The sequence below is a fragment of the Talpa occidentalis genome, unplaced genomic scaffold, assembly GCF_014898055.3.
Source record: "Talpa occidentalis isolate TD23 unplaced genomic scaffold, MPIMG_talOcc4v2.1 talOcc4.2, whole genome shotgun sequence".
Classification (NCBI taxonomy): domain Eukaryota; kingdom Metazoa; phylum Chordata; class Mammalia; order Eulipotyphla; family Talpidae; genus Talpa; species Talpa occidentalis.
The window spans coordinates 113,912,741-113,936,629 of record NW_023602073.1 but is presented as its reverse complement, the minus strand read 5'-3'; the positions used below and the strand labels follow the sequence as shown (position 1 = coordinate 113,936,629).

At 36.2% G+C, this 23,889-nt stretch overlaps 1 long non-coding RNA gene across 2 annotated transcripts in view; it reads left to right on the top strand.

Annotated features, from left to right (window-relative positions):
* The first annotated feature begins 1,478 nt into the window (after positions 1-1,478).
* The window catches only part of LOC119253419 (uncharacterized), a 394,934-nt gene continuing 372,523 nt past the window's right edge, over positions 1,479-23,889 (top strand). For both annotated transcript variants that reach the window (XR_008553317.1, XR_008553318.1), the window contains exon 1: positions 1,479-1,570. This is a non-coding gene — a long non-coding RNA (uncharacterized LOC119253419). The remainder of the gene's footprint in view (positions 1,571-23,889) is intronic.

Genomic DNA, 23,889 nt, shown 5'->3' with positions numbered 1-23,889 from the left:
CCTCAACCATTCACTCTCTCCTTTAATAGGTGTCAAAAGAGAGTAAGGACACTTGTTTCTTCCAAATTCTGTTTAGTTGACAGAGAACTCTCAGTTTTAAAGATCAGTCTAATGTCAAAACAACTGAGTAAAAGAGCACAACAATTGACCGAAAAATGAGGATGAGAAGCCATCCATTTAAATTGTAAATGGGATAAAAGGAATAGAAAATATGTTCAATCACAAAAATATTTTGGGGCTCATTGATTAAATCCTGTGGCGGTGACTCCTTCACTGAGCACACACCTTTGCCCAGCATAGGGCCTTCTGGGAGAGCCCTGCACCTGCTCTGTGAACCAGGAAGTCTCCGGCTGTCAGTAAGCTCTCTTGCTTCCACAAATATTTGCAATCCACCACCCTCATCTTCCCACTGCCATAGAAAAGAAAAGCAAGGGGAAAAACAAGTTAAATAGAAACATGAATTTCAGTTTCTATTTTATGAGATATTATGGGTAAGTATATTAAAGGGTTTTTTTGTTTCTTTTTTTCCTAAAGCAGCAAGATTTTTGACTTAAGTCTCTGAAACAATAGAGTAAGTTAATGTTTAACAAATTTTCAGAGTATAAGAAATATATTTCAGCTAGAACTTATGAGTGAAATTTATACAAGAATCCAATTTATTTTACAAGTTTAGCTAAACTTTGAGTATGAGAATAAGGGGATAGGAGGAGGGGAGTAAGTAATAATAATGACATATTAAGGGTTATTGGAGAAATTTAATTATATTGGTGATAAATAATATTGTTTAATAAAATGGCAAAGATAACTAATCCTGCAGAAGTGGACAATTTCTGTAGGCTCCCTACACTAAACTACATCTTTAAACAAAAAATTACTCTCTATGTATATTAACACATACACATACCAGTCTGAGTGCTTAGTGAGAGTTTTGAATAAGTGTGCTATGTTTTCTTGGTTCACACGTTAATATCATGTTCACATAAGCAATATTTCATTATTCTAAAGGTTCTGTAAAAAGAGTTTTTAGATAAAGTTAATCTGTTGCTATTAGTGTTCTAATAATGTCTCTGTAGCTACTGGTAGAAAAGTCCATTTTTATGACACTAAATTTTGTTTGCTTAGAGCTTGTCTTCTAAATGTATAATGTCTAACTAAAGAAAATCCCAATCTGAAAGAATAGTGAGGTTTCAGCTGATCAATTTCCTTTCTCTCTTTAAATTTGCCTTTGGCTTCTGTGATGGGAACAGATTGGAATGACCGCTAAACTATTTACTTTGTAAAGATACTGCTTTTCCAACAGACTTTTCATATATCAGAAAGTCCTTGGGAATCAAGCCTTATCTCTCTCTCTTTTTCTTTTCTTCCCACCCTCCAGTCCCTTGTTTGGTAAAACTTGTAAATTGTTTCATTGACCTTGAACATTATGTTCCAATTCTTTTAAGAAAGGCAGGGGGACAAAATAGTATTGCATTACAAAAGAAAAAGAATGCCTATTAGTGTTCAAGATAATAGTACTTCTCAGGCTTTCAATTTGGGAGTGCACAGATAACTAGAATACTGAAGTTAGATGGTAAGACTTAATGAAAACATCAAAATTGTTTGCTTTAACTATATAACAAAAGAGATGTAAGTGATCTTAGTTCAGTGCTAAACCTGACTTATGTAACCTGTCTTTCTGTTTGGAAACTTAGAGTCTTCTCTTTTTTCTTGGTATTCTAGTATTTTCAAACCCTTTATCCTTTGGTGCTACTTTCTTTGATATTTTCTCAACTTTATCTTTCACCCTTTCTCTTATTTTGCTTTGGTTTCTTACACATTTAAACATTTCTAGAGCTTCTTCCCATTCTCTGAATGTTGTCTTCCTGCCCTCCCTCCTTCTCTTTCTTTTTCTTTCCGTTTTTCTTCCCTCTGTAGTTTTCTTTTTAAAAAATATATTTGTTTGTTCTGCATCCTGCATTTCCCTCTATGTGCTTTTTTATTTTGACTTTATTGGAGGTTTTAACCAAATGTCTAAGGATCCTGCATGTTCATTCATATTGTGAGCAAGACACTAAAAATTTAAATGGAAGCTCTATAACATGGGGACATAGGTTTCATGATTATGATTTTTGCTTGAGGATTCTGGTAAGTCCTCTACAACAAGTTTGCGGAAATTTCATTTCATTATTATTATGCTAAGAGGTGTTAAAAAAAGAGGAAGGGATTTTGTGTTTCAATAAATACTTTCTTGACAGCTATTGAAATCATATACATTTTACCCTTAAATCTGTTAATGTGTTTGCTAGTAGTAGACTTTGCTGGTAGCAATATTTCAGAATGCCTTTGTGTCTTATCTGAGGAGAAGTTCAAATTTTCTGCTTTTTAAAAGGGGAAATTTTGGGGCTGGAAGTTTGACAATTTTGTTCACGGTGCCTATGTTTGGGGCTGGTGTTATGTTTTCGTTGCTCTATGCCTTGCAGAAATGAAGACTTTCCTTTTTGTAATAAGGATTGATCAGGAAAGACTATATATTTGAAGGTATTAACTAAAGTTTGTTGTTATTGTTTATTTTTTGTGTTTAATATGATTTTTGCTTAATAAATTAAGGATTTAAATCTCATTATCAGGACATCTAAGGCAGTTTAGTTAGCATATTTTACAAATAAGAAAGGGTGTTTACAAAATGTTTTTTCAGTGAACCCCTCAGAAGTAGTGGTTTAGCTACTTTCCTTACCACAGCATAGTTTTCCTCCTACTCTTTATTGTCACATGCTATCAAAAGACCAAGACTTTTTTTTCCTCCTGCAGTGTCTTGCTCTTCTACGTACTTCCCCAAAGAAAAAGGAAGAATTAGAGTCCTGTTCTGATTATTAACATTAGCTGTGAAAAAGTGTCTGAATTGCCTGGTATGCTAAAGGATATTTATCTGTGATTCTTCTAAGCATTAAGAAATTTTACACAGAAGCCTCAGGAATTGTTGGTAGATTGAAAAAATGAGAGGTAGCTTAAAGGCATAATGGAAGAACCTAAACCTGAGAATCCAAGCAGAAGGTTTTAGGTTCTTCTGTCACTAACAACTACGAAATAAGGAGACTGGACTTCACTTTTCTTTATGGTCTCTAACATTCTTGTGTATTCAAAGCGTTATCAACTCTAGAAAATATTCCACAAATGGGAATATATACTTCAGTTTAAATATGGGCTTCATTAATATTATAACCTCATAATTATTTTAAAATTCATGCAATATTTTATGATTTAATGTTTCATTTTTCTTGTTACATTAAAAATATATATATATATGAAATAGAAAGCTTCCTGGAGAACCCTAAAATATCCTCATAGCAGATGAAATAGTGGCTCCCTAAGATGGTCAGATCCCCAAAACCTGTTAATGTTTTACATTACATGGCAAAAGAATTTTGCAGGTGTGATTAAATGCAAGATCTTAAGATGGGATCCTTATCTTGGATTATCCAGATGTGCTCATTCTAATCACAAGGGTTCTTATGTGAGGAACGAGGTCATAGAAAAATTCAGGATGATGTTATATGAGGGAAGAACCTGCCAGTTCTGGCTTTGAAAGTGGAAGAAGGAGGCCATCAGTTAAGGAATACTGGCAGCCTCCAGGTGCTGGAAAGTCAAGGAAGTGGATTCTCCCCTGGAACCTCCAGACGGAACACAGTTCTGTTGAAAACTTAAATTTAGCTCCTTGAGACACATTTAGATTTTCAACCTTCAGAACTATAAGATAGTATATTTGTTTTGTTTTAAGTCACTAAGTTTGTGATAGTTTGGTACAACATCAATAAGAAACTAACAATCCTCACCTTTGGTTGAGTACTTTAATCTTTTATGTCTATGCATTTTGTTCATATAGTGACAAACACTGTTTGCCTTAATAACTACAAATTATGTCATATTGAATTATTTGTATTAGCTATAATATAGAATGATTAGAAAATTGATTAATTATGCTTCTGCATAGCATTATATTCTTAAATTTAATTTTTCTCTGGGACTATGCTTTATGCATGGACATCTCTCCAGATCCAACATTCTATGAAGTCCAAGAATATGATCTAATAAAGTCTAACATCTCTTTTTTTAAGAGAAAGAAATTGTGACCTACTAAGAGCAAACCCACGAGTTTCCCTATAATCTACCACGTGTTGCTTATAACATAAGGATTAAGATTGAGGACTTATGCTTCCTAGTTCCCACCATACCATACTCTTTCCAACTGAAAGTGTTAGGACATGAAAATATTTAATGAATCTGACTTCTTAGTGTGAAATATGAAGGAATGTGAAATTCAAAGATGCCTTGTTTAATTCAACTAATTCTCACTTGAGAAGCTGTGTGTAACACGGCTAGTTTTGATCTAGATTGTCAAATATGCAAATTTCATTTCTAGTATTTTTCACCCAAGTGACCCTCTACAGGTACCTTAACCTTCCGTTGCCTTCATTTCCTGGTTTGCAAAATGGAAATGGTGATATCACTGAACTCATAAAGTGTGGGAAATTTAAATACCATAAAACTCCTAGACAAAGTTCTGGAGTATATTCAGCACCAAAAATCATGGACAATTACTATTATTCACAGTAGCCTGTATAATAAAGGTAGACTTTCAGTTGAACAGAAACCACTAATGTTAAAAATATTAACATTATTAACATTTGTTACTGCTTGGTTATTAGCTACCTCCTATGCTAATATGAGTGCTTAATCCTAAAAATGGGTACACATGGTCAGATAAATTGTATACAGACAAAAAATCTTGCAATCTTCCATGCCATTAGATATTCTGTGGGCACTCAGCACAAGACTATCATGAGCACTCCTGCTAATTAAAGTCACATTATTATCAAAGAACTGTACAATGACTGCTTCTATACTGTTGCTTCTGCAAGCCGCATCCTTCAAGGACAGAGTAGCTGATATATGTTTCGTTTCCCTCATAATGCTGAGCTTGGGTATCTGATAGACTTGCTTAGGCTGGCAAACTTTTGAGCAGAAGTGCTAGATTTGTATGCATCTTCTCGAATGGAACAGTGCTAAGCTAAAGTGAGCTAGGAGAGAAAAAGGAAGTGAAAAAGTGGAACGGAAAGACATAGGTAGCTAGGGGAAGAAAAAAGAGGAAGAAGCAAAGGAGACCAGAAAGGACATGAAAGATTATGAAGACACTCAACTGTTGAAAAGAGTTGAAGATGAATAAGGAGAATGGGAGACCATGCAGCCATCGTAGTTCCTAGGAAGAGTATTTGAGCCCTAAACCCGAGTTTATCAAATGTCAATGTCTATCAATTTCCTCTGGAGGATGTGTTAGTCACATGTTAATCATTCACAGAAACCCCTAGCCAAGAAGTCAGAGTGGAGCCCGATAATGCAAATTCTAGCAAGTTTATATGTGATGCTGGTGGTGCTGGTCTGAGGAAATTTTGAGAACATGTGGGCTAAATTATATTTGCCCAAAATAAATATAACTATTCTCAGTTTCTTTTTATTGAGCTGTATTTTACATATAGTAAGTTGCACTTTATGTTCTTGATTTTCTAACATTAGCAGTTCCCCCCAGGTTGTTGTGCTAGATCTATATGTAGATTAAAGGTCTGGCTGTTCCCATATACTGTTTCTGTCAAGTATACAAAGAGATATTTTTGAATAAAGTCCTAGTGCCTGATACTATCTTCTGTTAGAATGATATAATGAACTTCAGTTATTTTTTTAGCTTTTCAAAGACAAAAGTTTCTGTAGCCTGGAATCTAAAGTCAAAAACTGCCATTTCATTTGGAATATTCCCAGTCTCTTCTAAGCATTAGCCCACTTGCTGTCTCTTATTTATTATCTCATTTGAAAGGAGGAAGATTTGGTGAGTTATACTGAATTTGTTCTCCGTCTTTGAATTAACAATTTATTGTATTTATACACCAAGTAATCTGAAATGCTGGACAAGGAAGCAATTGAGATGGAAATCCTTCAACAATGCTTCTCAACTTTAATGTGTGCTAGAACCCCTATGGAACCTGTTAAAATGAAGATTCTAATTTAGTGAGTAGGGTGTGGGGTTCAAAATTCTGTATTTGTAACAAGCTCCCAGATATAAGTTGCACTGCAGGTAACATTGATGCTTCCAGTCCGTGGATTTCATTTTTGTAGGAAGGCCCTGTTTGGTGTTGATTGGTGGGTCTCAAACTTCAATGAGCAGCAGAATCAATGGAGGGCTTGTAAGAACACAGATTGTTGCCTCTATCCCAGAGTGTATGATTCAGTAGGAGTGGAGCCTGACAGTTTGCATTTCCAAATTCTCAGGTGTTGGGGAAAGTGCAGGGAGCACACTTTGACAACTACTGATCCATTGGCCAACCCACCCCTTTCATTTGGCTGATTGACTTGACAGCAATGTATACTGCTAGTTGACAAGTTACCCCCAAATGTCCTTGACAAAGTCATCATTATTCTTTAGGTGACAAACCCAATGTATTCCTCTCAGTCCTCACATTACTTGGCTTTCAGTGGTTTCTGGCAGTTGTTGCTCCCTTCTTGATATCCTCTTCTCTCTTGGTACTGTAGTAGAAATTTTTTTTTGCTTGCTTCTTACTTCTCTAACTCAGTCTATTTTATCTCACTTATATCTTGGACTCCTTTGTAAAATTTTCCTTTTTCCATTCCTGTGCTTTAACCTTGCAATTGTGCCTTAGTTGAGTCTCTCATCAACTACCACCTAGACCACATCAGTCCTTTTCCACAAGCTATCTCTGTCTTAGGTCTTCTGTTTCAGAGCCTCACTTCCCACCTCTGCCAGAGTGATCTTTCTAAATCACAAGAGTGATCATGCTCTCATTCTGCTTAAAACCCCCAGAAGTGGTTTCCCATTCATTCTGGGATGCATTCCAAACTCTAGCTTGGCTAATGTGACTCTCTATAATCTGGCCCTTATCTTCTCTTTTCTACTTTGAATTCTGACCAGACATACTTAAAAACATCCGATTCCCATAGAGGTTACATCATTTCTTGTCTCCATACCTCTTTATGTTCCTTTCTCTTTGAAGAATTCCCTCATTTTTTCTTTCAACCCATTTAGCCAGCAAACATTTTTCAACTTTCAAATGTCCTTCAGCTCTGAACCCTTTTGTGAGCATCCCAGGAAGCAATGATCACTTTCTTCTTGTACCCTCACATTATGATGATATCTGGAATACTTTATTTGTGATTCTTCGTTTACATGATTGATTCTCTTGACTGGATTATAAAGATCTTGAGAATATTTTTTCCCCTTTACTTTGGTGTCCCTTGTGCATTGTTCAGTGCCTGATATTATTGTTTGTTTTTTGAGTAAATGAATGAATAACAGAGGTTGAGGAAACAAATGATAAAGGTGAGGTGACTGTGTTAGTTTCTTGTTATTGCCACACATTTGGTGATTTAGAGCAACAGAAATTTCTCTCCCTACAGCCCTGGAGTTGAGAAGCCTAAAACCAAGATGTTGGCAGGGTCATGCACATGCTGGCGGCTCTGGGAGAGATTCCTACTTTTCCTTTCCCAGACACTGCAGGTTCCAGTTGTTCCTTGGCTTGTGGCTGCATCACTCCAATCTCTGTCTCTACTGCCCTTCTGTTCTGTATAAAGACATTTGTAACACAAAGGGTTCACACCTGGATAACTTAGGATATTCTCATTTTGAGATACCTAATTACATATGCAAAAACCCTTCCTGCAAGTAAGACCACATTCACAGGTTCTGGTTGTTATATCTTGTTGGTGGCCATCATTCAACCCACCTCAGTGACTATGAGAAAAATGAAAGTGGTATCTATAAGTGGAAATAAGAAGGAGGCAGAAATTCCTCCTTCTTCCTCTAGATCTCATAACAAGAAGAGAAAAGGCAGACAAGTACTCTATGCTCCAGGTCTCTTCAAAAATGTTAGTTTCTCTGACAAAAAATTAGTTCCTGTGTGTGTGGGGGGGGGTGGGGAAGGGGGGAGGGCATGGGTCAAGGACTAAGAATATTCTCTTTCCTGCCTACATTATGCCCAATCCTTCTTGAGCTTAAACATACACATCTCATCTAATGATCTGTAAAAAGCAATACTTTCTGAGCTCTTATCTGCCATCTCGACCACATCAGTTCTCTTCTACTGAGTCTCTCTGCCTGGGTCTTGCTTCTCCTAGCTACCCGTCCCACCTTGACCAGAGTGATCTTTCTAAAACACCAGAGTGATCATGTTCTCACTCTACTTAAAACCCTTAAGTGGCTTCCCATTCATCCTGGGATGCATTCCAAACTCTAACTTGGCTAATGTGGTTCTCTATAATTTGATCCTTATCTATCCTTTCTCTCTTTTGATTTTTTTTCTTTGTTTCACTTTTTCATATAGTTACCTTGCCTTCTTCACCAATTAGGCATTTAACAAATACATTTGGGTGAAAGTATTAATTTATATTGTGTCAGAACAAATAGAGAAGTAGGGTTGTAATAAGTAATTATGGAAACCGTGGGGACAGGAGACTGGGCAAAGGCATGGGAAAGCTGTTCCAGACTCTAGCCCAACCACTCATTCCATCGTTTTCACATGATCCCCCAACACCGAAGCCAGGGTTTCCAGAGTGTACAGCTTTCATTTCCATTAGTGACTGACTTAACAACCACCAAGATCAAACTTTTCCCTCTGACTTTATAATTGAAGTTTGAAGTCTTTCTCATCTAGTCTCCAGCTATGAGAGAACTCAGGAGAATTGGGGAAAATGTACAAGTACAGGATGAAGAATCTATAGAGTTACATTTCCTTTTATTTTTCCTCAAGACAGGAGAACAGCACAGGATACTGTAATTTGTCAACCCCCCAAACAAAACAAAACAGGTCTGTTGTTAATACAGACAAATGGTCACAGCTGCAGAAAAGTTTCCACTTGAAATCTTTGAGTCCTAAATAGTCATTTTGCACTTTTGTGATCTCTTTTCCAGTATTCATTTTCCCTTAGTATTTATTCATGTTAACTATTTGTTTCTTGTTGCAAACTCCTTTCTGTTAGATATAGGTCCAACAGTGTTACTTTCCACAGTGTACTTTCCTAATATTCTACTCAGTTTACCCATCCGTATGTGTGATTTCAGTCAGCACAATAGCTTCAGCAGTGAAAGTAAATGTTTTGCTTTCATACTCTAGTAGAGCTGCTGTTAGCCTCCTCTCTCTAGAGAGAACTGCTTTAGACCTCTCATTCTCAACATTTGAGAGTTATAGTGCACCCCTGTCCCTGCCCCCCAAGATGCTGCTAACTGTTGTGCTGCAAATTAATGCAATGAAGCCTGAAAGTCAGGTTGTCACACAGCTCATATATAGGCCAGGTGTGTTGAAACTTTTCCAAATGTTTGACTATGTTTTGGTTAAGTTGGGTTTTCTAAATTGGCTTGATTTGCTGTAAAAGTTAGAAAGCCAGGTTGAGAAAACTGGTATTTGATCATTTACGGATCAAACTTTAACCTCAAAATGAAACTCAGGGAATCTAAAACCAATGCAAAACAGAAAAAGAAAGTTTTAAGTGACATTCCTGTTATTGAAACTGATGAGTTATACATTTTTACTGTTGATTCTTAGCCCATCTTCCTCTTTTGACAGTATGTATTTATCTCTTCAGGCATAATACCATGTTACAGTAAAACTGCCTTCATTTTGACTGCATCTGTGATATTTAGATACACAGCGGTTGATGTTTACTTTTGCACTTACAATAAAGAGTTTCTAAAGAATAGTGCACAAGATTCTGAGATACATGTTTAATCCATGCAAGAGTAAAGGAATCTCTAGGTCTTTGGAAAAAAAATTACCAGTACAGAAATAATTTCAACATAAATAATTACAAAATTGAAATGACACAGTATGCATACATGAAAGAGGTATCCAAAGGTTTCTACATTGCAAATGTTACGAACTTTCAGAATATTCACTGTAAATCAAAATAATAAAAGAACTTAAATATATGCTCATTTTATAGTACTTTTTACAATGTGTCCATTTATTCAGGTGTACTATTATTTGAATTCATAATATATTACTGCATTTGTGTATGTACAGTCACACACATAATTTTTTAAAGTTACATTTATATGTATCGTAAACTCTAATTTTATAGATTTTTTATAATTAAAGGAAAAGAGAAAAATAAATAAAAAAATTAAATGCTTTATGTAACTTTAGATTATAAACTGTTCTAGGTTCATTTTCACAATTAAGGAAATGTAGAAAAATCTAAAGAAGACAAAAGTTGTACTCCTGCTACTTAATAATAATTGCTAACATTTCTAACATTACTTTTTACCTGTATGTTATCTTTTCAAATAATGAATGAACATCAGCTAAAGTGCTAAGTCAATTGAATGGATTTAGCAATGCTACTAAACCACCTGAATATCCACATGGAAGAGAACAAATGAACATGGATCCAAAGCTCATCACACACTGAGAAAATTAATTTGAGCTAGATCATAGACATAAACTTAAAACCAGAAACATAAAGCTTCAAGAAAAATAAGAAGAGAGGACTTTACTGCTCTTGAAGTAAGCAAAGACTATGTAGAAATAACACAAAAGTATTAACCTTAAGAGAAAAAAAAAGCTGTTAAATTAGATTGCACAAAAATTTTCTGCTCAAGGCAAATTGAAGATATGAGACAAGATTCTGCACAACCTTCCCACAGCAGAGTGGGGGAGGGTGTCAAAACAGAAGAGGGAAGAGCTTAAGGGGGTGTGGTGATGGTTCACAGTGAGGTGGTGATGGGAGATTTAGGGGGATTACACTTGGGAGAAATCAGACATTGTACAAAAATGAATGATCTAAGAAAATAAATAAATAAATAAATATTCACACATTGATAACACTCAAAAAAATTTTTTCCCTTGCTTGTTAGAAGGCACCATTCAGAAATTATTAGACAAATCATAAACTGAAAAAAAAATTTTCAGCGTATCTCTATGACAAAAGCCTTGTATCTAGGGTATAAAAAGAGCCTCTAAAAATCAATAATAAAAGGATAACCCAATTTAAAATGAATATGTTTGCTATATTATATGGCTTCATAAAAGTTAATCTAAAATGGCTTAAAACAATAAACATTATCTCATTCTTTCTGAGGATCAGAAATTCAGAGCAAATTAGGTGATTGTTTCGGTTTAGTGTCACTCTTGAGACTTCAGTTAAGAAATCAGCTGGGGTTGCAGTCAGCTGAAAGTATGACTGGAGCTGGAGGATTTTCTTCCAAGGTGACTCATATGGCTGTTGGCAGGAGGCCTCAGTCCTTGCCACATGGGTTTGTACGTAAGCTACTTGAATGTCCTCATGATATGGCAGCTGTCTGCTCTGAGTGAGCAATCTAAGAGAGGAAGTCACAGTGTCTTTATGTTCTGATTGAGACATCCACACCATCTTCTACTAATCTATTTATAGTATTAGAAGCAAGTCAATAAGTACAGCCCAGATCAAAGGAAAAGGAAACTAGGCTCCAATTTTTGAATAATTTATGGGCATAGTTTAAAAACTACCACAGGCACTTTACTATAAAATATATGCATGAATGGGCAAAAAATATAAGAACAAAAGTGGTCAGTTTTATTAGTCATTATATTTAAGTCACTAAAAAATACTATTTCAACCCTCTAGGCTGGTTAAAATGAAAAAGATTGACAGCACTAAATGTTGGAGAAGATGTGGAGCAACTGGAACGCTCATACATTACTGTTCAGAATAAAAATAGTACTTGCACTTCGATGAATTACTTAATGGTGTCTTATAAAATTAAATTTACATTCATTCTACTACTGTTAATTTCACAAGAAAAGTGAAAACATGTTCACAAAAACCATTGAATATGATTTATTATATTAGCTTTATTCATTTACACTTAAACTGGAAACAGTTTAATATATAACCCAATGTCTATTAACTGAGAGAAGGAAAAATAAACTTATATATGTAAAATAGTATATGTAATCACATATATCTGAACAATAGATAAGAATGAGTTACGTTTAATGTAAGTGAATTTCAAAATTTGATGATCCAATATAATTAATAAGCAAAAGTAGTAGGCACAAAAGAGGAAATATTGTATGATTCCATTCCTATGAAGTCTGAGAACAGGAAAAACTAATATAAGAGATAGAAATAAGAAAGTTGTTGTCCAGTGATAACAGGGGAAGATAATCAGTTGGAAAAAGGCAAAAGGGAATTCTGTAGGGATAATAAAAATGTTCTATTCAATTTTTTTGGTTTGGTTTCCAAAAATCATAAAACTGAATATCTAAGATCTGTGCACTTTGTTGAGTGTTAATTAAAATTTAAAGTTCATATATATATATATATATATATATATATATATATATATTTACTTATTAGTATTGCTATTTTTAAACAATAGGATGACTACCCAAAGATTATTGAGACAATTTTGAAAGGAATTCAAGAAATCCCATGCATGTATATATTGGATTCTTATACCTTCAAGCAAAATCAGTGTTTCCAAATTCCCTTATATATTTGAAAACACTCTGATTTATTCAGAAAATTCTAGAAAGTGAAATTGGGAGATTCAAGTGGTTGGAGGGGAAGTCTTTGAATTAATAGACAAATTAAGAGGAAAAGTGTTTATTATGCATGCATGCAGGAGCATGTTGTAATGAGTAAATCTCTGAGCCACCAGGAGTAAGGTTTTAAATGGCAACTAAATGGGATGGGGAAGGGAGTGCTAAGACTTTAGTGGGAAAGTAAGGATGGTTCTCATAGGACTATTCACACAATTCCTTGGGAAGTCCTGCTGCCAAGTCAGCCTCCTCCCTTACAAACCTCTCCCTGGGAGAGAGTAGTTAATGGCAGCTGAGTTCTCAGAAAGGCTTGCTTTATTCATCAAAACAAAGTTTAGAGAAGTATTATTTTTTCTGTAGCTGCTTTATATATACGTTCTCAGTTTAAAGTAGTTATATGTCATTCTGGTGGGGTTAGTTCCTTCATTTTCCTGCTTGAAACTTGATAAATTTCATAGTCCAGGAGCTTTGCCAATTACTGTGGAAAGAAGACTTGGGTTAGACGTTGGGGGGTAAGAGATCTGGACAAGGAAACTACACCACTTATTAGAACAAGGAAGAATGAACAGAAAACAAATCTAAACATGTGGTCCTATTTTCCATTGGACCAGTCTCCCTGAGAATAAGCCAGTCCAATTAAATTGTGCTCACTTATTTGATATTGAATGTTGACCTGTTGTTTTAAATAGTTCAGATGAAACAGTAATTCTGATGTATTCATTTGGAAGTGGTGGTGTTCCCAATGATTGCACAGATTCCTTATTGGGTAGCTGGTATAACCAGGTCACAGATATTGGAGGATAGAGGCTAAATTGCTAACTCATTGGTGTGTTTCCAACGTCTGTAAAGTGGCAGTCAGTACTTGTTCTGTTTCTCTGGAAATGTTTAGAACTGCTGCTTCTCGAACTTGAAGAAAGAAACCTTTCAGAATTGGTCTTGAGATACATGGCTAGGTTGTCTGTGATGTCTTCTTGGCTGAGTCTATGTGGTGTTATTTTATGTAGGAGGAGTCTAGGCTTATATTTTGGTTAGCATTTGAAGTAGAATACCTGGTGAGGAGAGGTGCCAGGTATCTAAATCCACATCACCTTGCCCATTTAGGTAGGAATCATTTATATATCTTATTGTCACATAAAGAAAAAGAAGAGTTATAGAAGAGTTATTCATGGACAAGGTCAGAATGGAAACTTTGTTCCACTGGTTTGGAATCTCGTGTCCATCTTGACCTTTGTCATTAGTTATGTTAACATTGGCACATTTATTTCCTAAGTTTCTCTGTCAAGTTATATGAGCAGGTTGTGAAATATTTGGTAAGGAAGACTGTGAATTTGACTTTGGCAGATATAGAGATAGGTGACATTACCTGACAGGTCATTCCAGAATTTTGGTCTACCCATTTGTAATCATGGGTAGATGAACCACTGGGATCGCTGAGTTGTTCCACATCCCATTTGTGTGGTCTGAAAACCAGGAATATTGTCCAGTGACCAGATAAACATTTGTATCATAGCAATCAGTCTTGAGCTCATTGATAACATCGATAGAAGTTTGAAGCTGTCACCTGTGAAATCAAACCAGAGTGTTTGATTACAGTATTGTGTTGGTGTGTTACCTAGGAAGGGCCCAGTGCTAATTTTACTTTTCATGCAATGAGGAAAATGTCCCCTCAAATATTTTCAACTTAGTAAAGGGTAGACCTTGAACTTTCATGGAGGTTTCCCAGTGTCAAATCACTCTACCATAGGGGGAGATACAGTGTTTTTCATGTAATCATTATCCAGAATGGGTATACCAGGTATTTGCCTTGGCAGGAACAAAAACTGGTTCAGGTCCTGCTGTTATCTAGATGTTGGCATAAGCAGGAATCAGATTGATTAGTTAAGATGTCCAGGATTTGGAAGACTGGTGTGAGTGAGTATTAAGTTGTACCAGAATTGTTGAAAAAGCAGAAAATGTTAGTTGAAGCAAGAAAACTTGAAAGGGACCCCATGGTGGAGTAACAGAGGAAGAACAGATTAAGATAAGCAATCACCAGCCAATCTTTCCATAAATGAAAGGGGGAGTGTTTAGTTTAAATTTTCAGGTCAGAGACTTTTTCAGGTAAGCAAGGGGAGAATTTTGAAGGAAAGATAAATTAAGATGAATTCTTTTTTTTTTTTTTTTTTTTTTAAATATTAAATTTTATTTTTATATTCCCCCATACAATTGCAAATGCCCCATTCTGACCCCAATCCTTCCCCTCCCGCCCCCCACCCCCCAAAAAGTGTCTCTGGTTCATAGTTTTTTGTTGATTTTGATTTTCACTTTACTTTCTTATATTCATTTTCCTGGTCCCTTATTTAAGTTTTCTAGATTCCTGCTATGAGTGAGACCATCCGGTATTTTTCTTTTTCTTTTTGGCTTATTTCGCTGAGCATGATCCCTTCCAGTGCCATCCATGTTGCTGCAAATTGCATGTGTTTATCTTTTTTGAATGCTGAGTAATATTCCATGGTATATATGTACCACATCTTCTTGATCCAGTCATCTATTTTTGGGCATTTGGGTTGTTTCCAAAGCTTAGCTATTGTAAACAGTGCTGCTATAAACATAGGAGTGCAGGTGCTCTTTGGAATTGATGTTTCTGTGTCCTTTGGGTAAATACCTAGGAGTGGAATTGCTGGATCATATGGAAGCTCTATGTTTAGTAGGTCCAGAAATCTCCACACAGCTCTCCATAGTGGTTGGACCAGTTTGCACTCCCACCAACAGTGCACAAGAGTTCCTTTTTCTCCACATCCTCGCCAACATTTGTTGTTGCTAGTTTTTTTAATATGTGCCATTCTCACTGGTGTGAGATGGTATCTCATGGTAGTTTTGATTTGCATTTCCCTGATTACAAGTGATGTTGAACATTTTTTCATATATCTGTTGGCCATTTGCATTTCCTCTTCAGAGAAGTTTCTTTTTAGCTCTTCTGCCCATTTTTTGACTGGATTATTTTCTTTGTTGTTGCTGAGTCTCATCAGCTCTTTGCAGATTTTTGTGATCAGTCCTTTATCATTAGTGTTGGGTGCAAAAATGTTCTCCCAGTTGGTGGGGTTTCTCTTTGTTTTTGTTATTGTCTCTTTTGCTGTGCAGAAGCTCTTTAATTTGATGTAGTCCCAGCTGTTTATCTTTGTCTTCACTATCACTGCTTTGGGTGATGTGTCTGTAAAGATGTCTTTGATGTGCAAATCCCGTAGTGTTTCGCCTATATTTCCTTCTATGTATTTTATGGTTTCAGGTCTTATGTCTAGTTCTTTAATCCATTTTGAGTTGATTTTTGTGTATGGTGTGAGGTAGTGGTCAAGCTTCATTCTTTTGCATGTAGCGACCCAGTTTTCCCAGCACCATTTATTGAACAAACTTTCTTTGCTCCAATGCATAGTCTTTGCTCCTTTGTCAAAGATTAGTTGACCATAAATCTGTGGGTTTATTTCTGGATTTTCTATTCGATTCCATTGGTCTGTATGTCTGTTCTTGTTCCAATACCATGCAGTTTTGATGATTATGGCTTTGTAGTATAGTTTGAAGTCTGGGAGTGTGATGCCTCCATTTCCTTCTTTTTTTTTCAGTAGAGCTTTGGCTATTTGGGGTTTTTGGTGATTCCATATGAATTTCATCAATAATTGTTCTATATCTTTGAAGAATGCCATTGAGATTTTGATTGGAATAGCATTGAATCTGTATATTGCTTTTGGTAGGATGGCCATTTTAATAATGTTTATTCTTCCAATCCATGAGCAGGGGATGTCTTTCCATTTCTTTGTGTCTTCTTCTATTTCTTTTAACAGTGTTTTATAGTTTTCTTTGTATAGGTCCTTTACCTCTTTTGTTAGATTTATTCCCAAATATTTGATTTTTTTTGTTTCGATAATAAAAGGGGTGGTTTTTTTGATTTCTTCTTCTTCAGATTTATTGTTTGTGTATAGGAAGGCTACTGACTTTTGCGTGTTGATTTTGTATCCTGCCACTTTACTGAATTGATTGATGAGTTGAATTAGTTTTTCTGTGGAGATAAGATGAATTCTTGATCCAAGAACTTGGATAAAACTGTTTACTCTGTGGTATTGTCTGCTTCTGGAACCTGAGTAGGTTCTGGAAATCTTCAATTTGAAGTTACTTATAGGGATGATCTTCTCTTCTAATTGTGCTGGAGGTGACCATTTAGATCTAGCATGTTGTGTTGCATGTGAGTCCAGGAGGACTTTTATTATGATGACATGTAGATGGTTAGTCTTACTTCCAAAGGCCTCTCCAGTGAGGTTGCAATTGCATGCTTTCTTCTAAACCTTTGATATATACTCCATCTCCTGTGTTTAGAAATCAGGCCCCTGCAGTACTGCAGATGTTGTAAACCCCTGAGCTCCAAGATTGATCGGATGAGTCTTAGCTCCAAACCCACCACAAAGTATTTGCAGCTGTGTCCATCGATTTCCGTAGGACAAAGAGATCTGTGATCTGCAGAGGTGGAGACTAGGCAAATATACCAGGACAAAAAAGGCACTTGTATATCATCCTGATTAGATCTTCTGTAGGGGGACATATTGCTTTTCTGCCCAGCTTCTTTTTTTTTTTTAAGATTAACTCCCCTTTTCCTGGTAAAGGTCTTTTCCCATATCAGCTATGTACCTTTCTCTCATCCCATAATTTGTTCCTTGACAATTTTTGAATTGGATTTGGGAAAAGAGATTCAGTCCTTTTCTGAAGGAGAAAGTGTGATGTAAAATTTGGGAGGTACTGGCAGGGGAGATTGGGTGACCAGATTTCCTCTCCTGGGCTCAGTGCTCTTCCAATACTGCAAGGTGCAACTTCAGTGCTCTTGTCACTACCGGTCTGAGATGCTCCTACTTAAAGTAAGATGGAGAATTGGGATTGAGCAGACAATTACATGGCTCTGAACACTGATTTTAGAAACAAGAAAGCAGGCATAATTGGGTTTAGCTCAGTTCAACTTTTATTTGTCTGTGTGCAACAGTGGAATATGCCGGTGGAAAAGCTTGAGAGTCACATCTGTGTCTTAAAGGATCTAGTCTAGTAGGAGAGAGGTGCATGCAGTCAAATACTGCAAATATATAGTAGTCTTACAGCATATCAATATGATGAACACTCAGCAGTGGTTAAAATGATAGCCTGTATGTACATTTGTAAAATACTATGCAGCTACTAAAATCATATCACTGAAGATTATTTTCAAATAGCAGGAAGTATTATTATAAGGTCATTATACATACATACATATATATGTAAATACATGTGTACTTTGCACATATATATAATACATACACATACAGAGTAAATGTATATATATTCTGAAAATCATAAAATATAAATAATGGGAAAATCCTAATTTTACTATTTGAAAGTATAGATAGAAAAGAGCAAAGGAAATACTGTTAAATGAAGAATATGTGGTGGGCTATAAATGATTTTGTTTCTTTTATGATTTTCATAATTTTCAGTGTTTTTCAGATAGGGACTAATTTGGTTGACATCGGTACTCAAAATATTTCAGTGTTTCATATATTATTGTTACCGTAAGGCTTATTTTATGCAGTGTATTAATTTTCTAAAATACTAGAGCATGGACTGCATAAACACAGAAATTGACTTCTCACAGTTCTGGAAGCTGAAAGCCCAAGATCTAGGTGTCAGCACATTTGATTTCTCTAACATGTTTCTCCTTGGCTTGCAGGTGACCACCTTCTTGTTAGCGCACATGGCTTTTTCTCTGTGTGCACACACTCCAGCTCTCTCTCTTCTGGAAAAGACAGCAGTTCTCTTTGGTTAGGATCTCATGTTTATGAACTGGTTTAAGTTTAATTAACTCCATAAAAGCCTTATCCACAAATATAGTCACATTGAGGATTAGAAGTTCAACCAATGAATTTGGGGGGGACACAATTCAGTGTATAACATACAGCATATAAAATGAGCTTTAACTAAAAGCCCGATTCAGGATAAAACAATAATAATGCTGATTATTTGTGTTTGGTAATTTTTTGTGATATCTTTGCAGATTTGAAATTCAGTGTCTAGCCTCTAAATGTTACTGTCTCCATTTCACACATTTGGTATCCAAATATCTACTTAATTATTGTCATTTTATTATGTGAGTATGGATGATATTATTTTTGAAAATTATCTGCACTATAAAGTCTGAATTTTTTTTAAATTGCAAAGTATTAATCTCCTTTCTAAAGTGAAGTCAGGTATACCCTCTTAGAAATCACTTTATTTATATTATAATGAATGAAATTTTATGTTCAGGCTTGTATTCAGTTCTAAATATAAGAAGAATTAAAAAGCTTTGTATGCTGAGTCTATCAATATAGACTGAGTTTCCCCAAGATAAATGTGTCTATACATAAATGTGAAAATCCATATATGTGTAAATACATGGATGGATATGCATATTTTTCTCTGCTTTAAAAAATAATATATATAAATTCACTGTTGAGATTTTAGAAAGGACAGAAAGCACAAAGGGAGAAAGCACACCTATCATTCCAATATCCGGAGATAGCTAGTGTTAGTGTTTTACTGTGCATTTGTGACTTGTCTCCAAGATGGCATCCAGTGCTCCTCATTTCTTGACATTGATTCGTGCCCTCGGTTGTTCCTTCCTTACAGAATCAGGGTCATCTATGTGAGCATTGACAGAATTTGAAAATGACTGTGTGATTACTGAGGCTATGTTGTTAAAGGAATGATACCTTCTGTTCTGGTCTTGGATTAGTGCCTCTGAGGGAATCTAGAAACTGTATTATGATGATATTTAAGCATCCTTGGAAAGGTCCACTGGAAGAGGAATTGACACCTCACACCAACAGCCAAAATCAACTTGCCAGCTATGTGAACAAGCTGACTTGGAAATTGGTCCTCTAGCCCTGGTCACACCTGCAGCTCACTAGAATCCAACTAACATCTGATTACAACCGTATGAGACAATCTAAGTAAGAACTGCCAAGCTGTTACTCCCAGATTCCTGACTTATAAAACCATGAGAGATAATACATCATTATTATTGTTTTAGCCACTAAGTTTTGGGGTAATTTTTTATATAGTAGGTAAATCATAGAACATTCTTCCAGCTTTCCTATTTATTTTTTCACTCAACAAATGTTTTTGAATACACTTTTAAACCTTGATACCAGTCAAGGTTGAGCCAGAGAAACAGAACCAGAAGAGAATATTTGTGTGTTCTCTGTGTGTGTGTATGTTTGTTACAAGCAACTGACCTGTGCCGTTGTGGGGGTTCACTAAGCAGCTTGAAGTCCAAGTGACAGGTGGTCAGGAAGGAAAGTGCAGAAGCTAGATAGATTCCCACCAGCACAGGCTGAAATTTATCCACAGCAGCCATCACTGAGGAACAGCAAGAGTGAAGGGAAAACAACTGCACACTCAGCTACCTGTTTTGAAGTCTTTGAGTGCAAGGGAGGCCTACACTTTCTTTTAAAGACCTTGCAACTGATTAAGCCAGACCCACCAAAGATATTCTCTCTTTGGATTAATTTTATGTCAGCCGATTTGGGACTTTAATTACATTTGTGACAACTCTTTGTAGCAGCAGCTAGGTTAGTGTTTGATAGAAAAACTGGGAGAAGGTGTGCATTCCACAAAGTGCCTACTACCTCTCTTCTCTTCTCCAAAGGCCGACCCTCTCTGAAAACATAATAGAAAAGGATTTCTGGAGACTGTTCTTACTCCAGCCATATCATACTTGGTATGCTCTAGACTCAGTTCTAGGTCCTTTGGATAAATTAATAAATACAAAGACAAGGCCTCTGTCCTGGGAGAGCTCATTATTTCCATGGGGAAATAAGAAATTAACAGAAAAGAAATCACCCTCACAACAAACATTTCAACAAATAGGCAAGATGAGAAGTTACTGTCTAGCCATTTGAAGAACATAGAAGAACCTCCAAAATTAGGGAGTAGCAAGACTCTAAGAGAACACAGTATAAATGGAGCATTATGTATGAATAAGAGGGGGAGCTCAATAGAGGTAATACAGGGTCAGGACTTTCATTGAGAACAATCTGAGAAACCACTAAGGGTTTACAGTGGAGAAGTGATCTGACCTACATTCTGAAAGGAGCATAAGCTGAAGCAAGGAGGCCAGTTTGGAGGACATTGCTGGCATCCAGCTCAGAGTTGATGGTGTCTTGGAAGTGACGACAGTAATGAGTGAGAACTGATGTGATTTTGAACATATGCTGAAGAGGAAGCCAAAAAGATATGCTGATGGTTTGAATTTTGTGTGTTAGAGAAGGAGAAGAATCAAGGATGACTTCATTTAGAGTTTCTGAAGCTCAGAAATTTTGACTGTATTTTATAGTCAAGCAGGCTTTATTTATATTTATTTTTTTTTATAGAGGCATGTTTTATTTATTTATTTGTTTGTTTCTTTGTTTGTTTTGTTTATACATGCACTGGGTACAGTCAGAAGTGCGGGAGGGTGAGAGAATTCACCAGAGCCAGAGCGGGGAGCAGAGCAGGCAGAAGAACCGAAGTACACTGCTGAGGGGAGCAGCGGGCGGCAGGAGAGGTCTGCGCACCAAGTGGGACCCTCCTCCTGTGGCCGGGGAGCAGCCGGGGATCGAACTGGAGCTGCAGAGGCTGCGGGCAGCTTCGCAAGCCAATGCTCAACCGCTGTGCCACTGGGGAGGCCCACCGCTGCGCCACCGGGGAGGCCCTCAAGCAGGTTTTAAATGGTCAGTACATTGTGAAGCCAGAAATCTTCTTTCCTGAAACTTTCTTACCTCAAATGCTAATTAGTCAAGTTTCTCCAGAGAAACAGAGACAATCTCTCTCTCTCTCTCTCTCTCTCTCTCTCTCTCTCTTTCTCTATCACTCATCTATCTATTGATTACAAGGAAGGAGCTCTTGTAATTACAGTTGCTGAGAAATCTCACAATTTGCAGTCTACAAGAAGGAGACCCAGGAAAGCCAGTGGGGTAAGCTAGTCTGAGTTTGAAGATGAGGTAATATGTCCAGATCAAGGAGAAAAGGAATAAATCCTTCCTCTGCTTTTCATTCTGTTCAGACCCTCATTAGATTGGATGATGCCCACCCACATTGGAAGCTTCATCTTCTTTGCTGAGTCAGCTGACTGAAATGCTAATCTCATGCAGAAACTACCCTCGTGGGTAGTTTTAGCTGGGCACTTTGTGGCCAGTCAGGTTGACACAGAACATTAATCAACACAGCTAGTTCCCTGGTGTTAGCACCCATCTGTTACCGGTTACCATGCTATTTTTCTACTCATTTTGTTTAATTCAGATTTCCTTAACATGAGGCATGCATGTACTATTATGCTATATATCAGTTCTGCATCTTGGGGCTAGGTATTGCCACTTCTAAAATGAATTTCAGCAATTAAGAGCATAACATATTTAGAAATTACTAGAGCCAGTACTTGAAATTCTAAAAATAGATAATAAATAAATAATTCAAAATAAGCATTTTATGGAATTTGGACTAATCAGCGTTTTTCTCAAATTAATTATATATGTAGTCATGATCAAATAATCATATGCTTTTATTTATTTTACTACTGTCAGTGCTAATTTACTCAACAAGGAAAATCTTAAGTACCTGGAAAAATATCCTCTGTCTGATTTTGTAACATTTATAACAAAGGAAATTTAGCCAAGCATCCTATTCAAGATTTAGTGCAAATGACAGGTTTGGCAGAAAGAAGAATATGATGTACAGATTGAAGAACAGAAAAAGTGAGTAGACTTTTTTAAAACATTTAAAATAGATCTCTAATTTTATAGAGAAAGCTGGTGAAAATATTGTGTTCAAAATAGAGCTATCGCTAGAAATGGATTTATGTGGTCTGTATTAATATTTAATATATCAATAGTTTATAAGCTTTATGTACTTTGTTAATCTATTTTCACAGATGAGCTCAGTGTATAAATTGTACTTATTGGCAGTAAACAGGGCTTATTTAAAACTAAACAAACATATTATTGATTTTAGGAAATACCTAGTGTTTTCTTCCCCACAAATGATTACTTTTGTAAAGATTCTGTAAGGATTCTTTCTTATAAGCTAGATTCCAATTGCAAATATTAAGAAAGTATGCGTGGAGTCAGGGGTCATCTGCCTAAGGAAGATCGTTTGCTTCCAGTGACTAATTCAACATCACTTCTTTGCGTCTAGTTTCCCTATGAAATGGCTTGCAATGGTTAATTGGTAAAGGACCTCTTTATTCTAAAACAATTACCTTTGACATTTCCTTAAAAATAAGGTATGGGGATATTTGAGATATGCTAGTATACGAATTTAAGGAAATATGAATCGGAAAGCTATAAATGAACACAAACCAAAGATATACACACTTTCAACAAAGAAATTCTCATACAGAGCCAGGTACAATGAGAATCTCAGCACGGTATGTGCATGTGCTAAACTTTTTTGGTTTCACATTGCTGCAAATGGCATGATTTTATCTTTTTTGATTGCTGAATAATATTCCATTGTGTATATACGGAGCTAGAAGGAATTAGGCTCTGAAATAAGCCAGAAGGAAAAAGAAAAAATCAGATGGTTTCACTTATAGCAGGAATATAGGGGAACCAAATAAGACACCAGTGTAAAAAAATAACAGTACAAAACACAACAAAGCAAAAACACAATTATAAATCAGAGACATACTGCAGGGGCGGGGGAGGGAGAGGGATCAGAGGGAGGGAGGGAGGAGCACAGGGGACTGAGGTGATGGTGCACGGGTGCATTGGTGAAGGAAACTCTATGGGGACTACACCTGAGGAGGTGGGGGGAAGCAAATATTGTTTAAAAATGAACAATGATGTAAAAAAATTAAAAAATTAATAAAAAATAAAAAATAAACTTTTTTGGTTTCAATCCGCTTTTCTATGCTGTTGTTCCAGTCCTAACACAATGAGTTTTCAAGCAATAATGTTTTCCCTAAGGAAAAAATTAAATGCCAGTGTTTGTCTGTGTAGGAAGTATGTAGGCAGGACTCAATTTTCAGGAAAATCTTGTCTATAAAGACAAATCTCTATAAGAGAGATTTTCCAGCTACCCCTTGAATTACTTTCCTGAAACCAATGAAATGCTATGAAAATGGAATTGTTACAATGACTGTGTTGGCAGAAGTGACCTGTGGCTGCTTCCTCTTTTACAGGAGTTGAGAGCAAATTGGAGAGGAAAGAGAGAGGCGGTATATACAGTGTCACTGGGGAGACAGTGGACCCAAAGCTGCTTTTTTTTTTTTAAATAGAGGCATGCTTTATTTATTTATTTTACTTGTTTGTTTATACATGCACTGGGT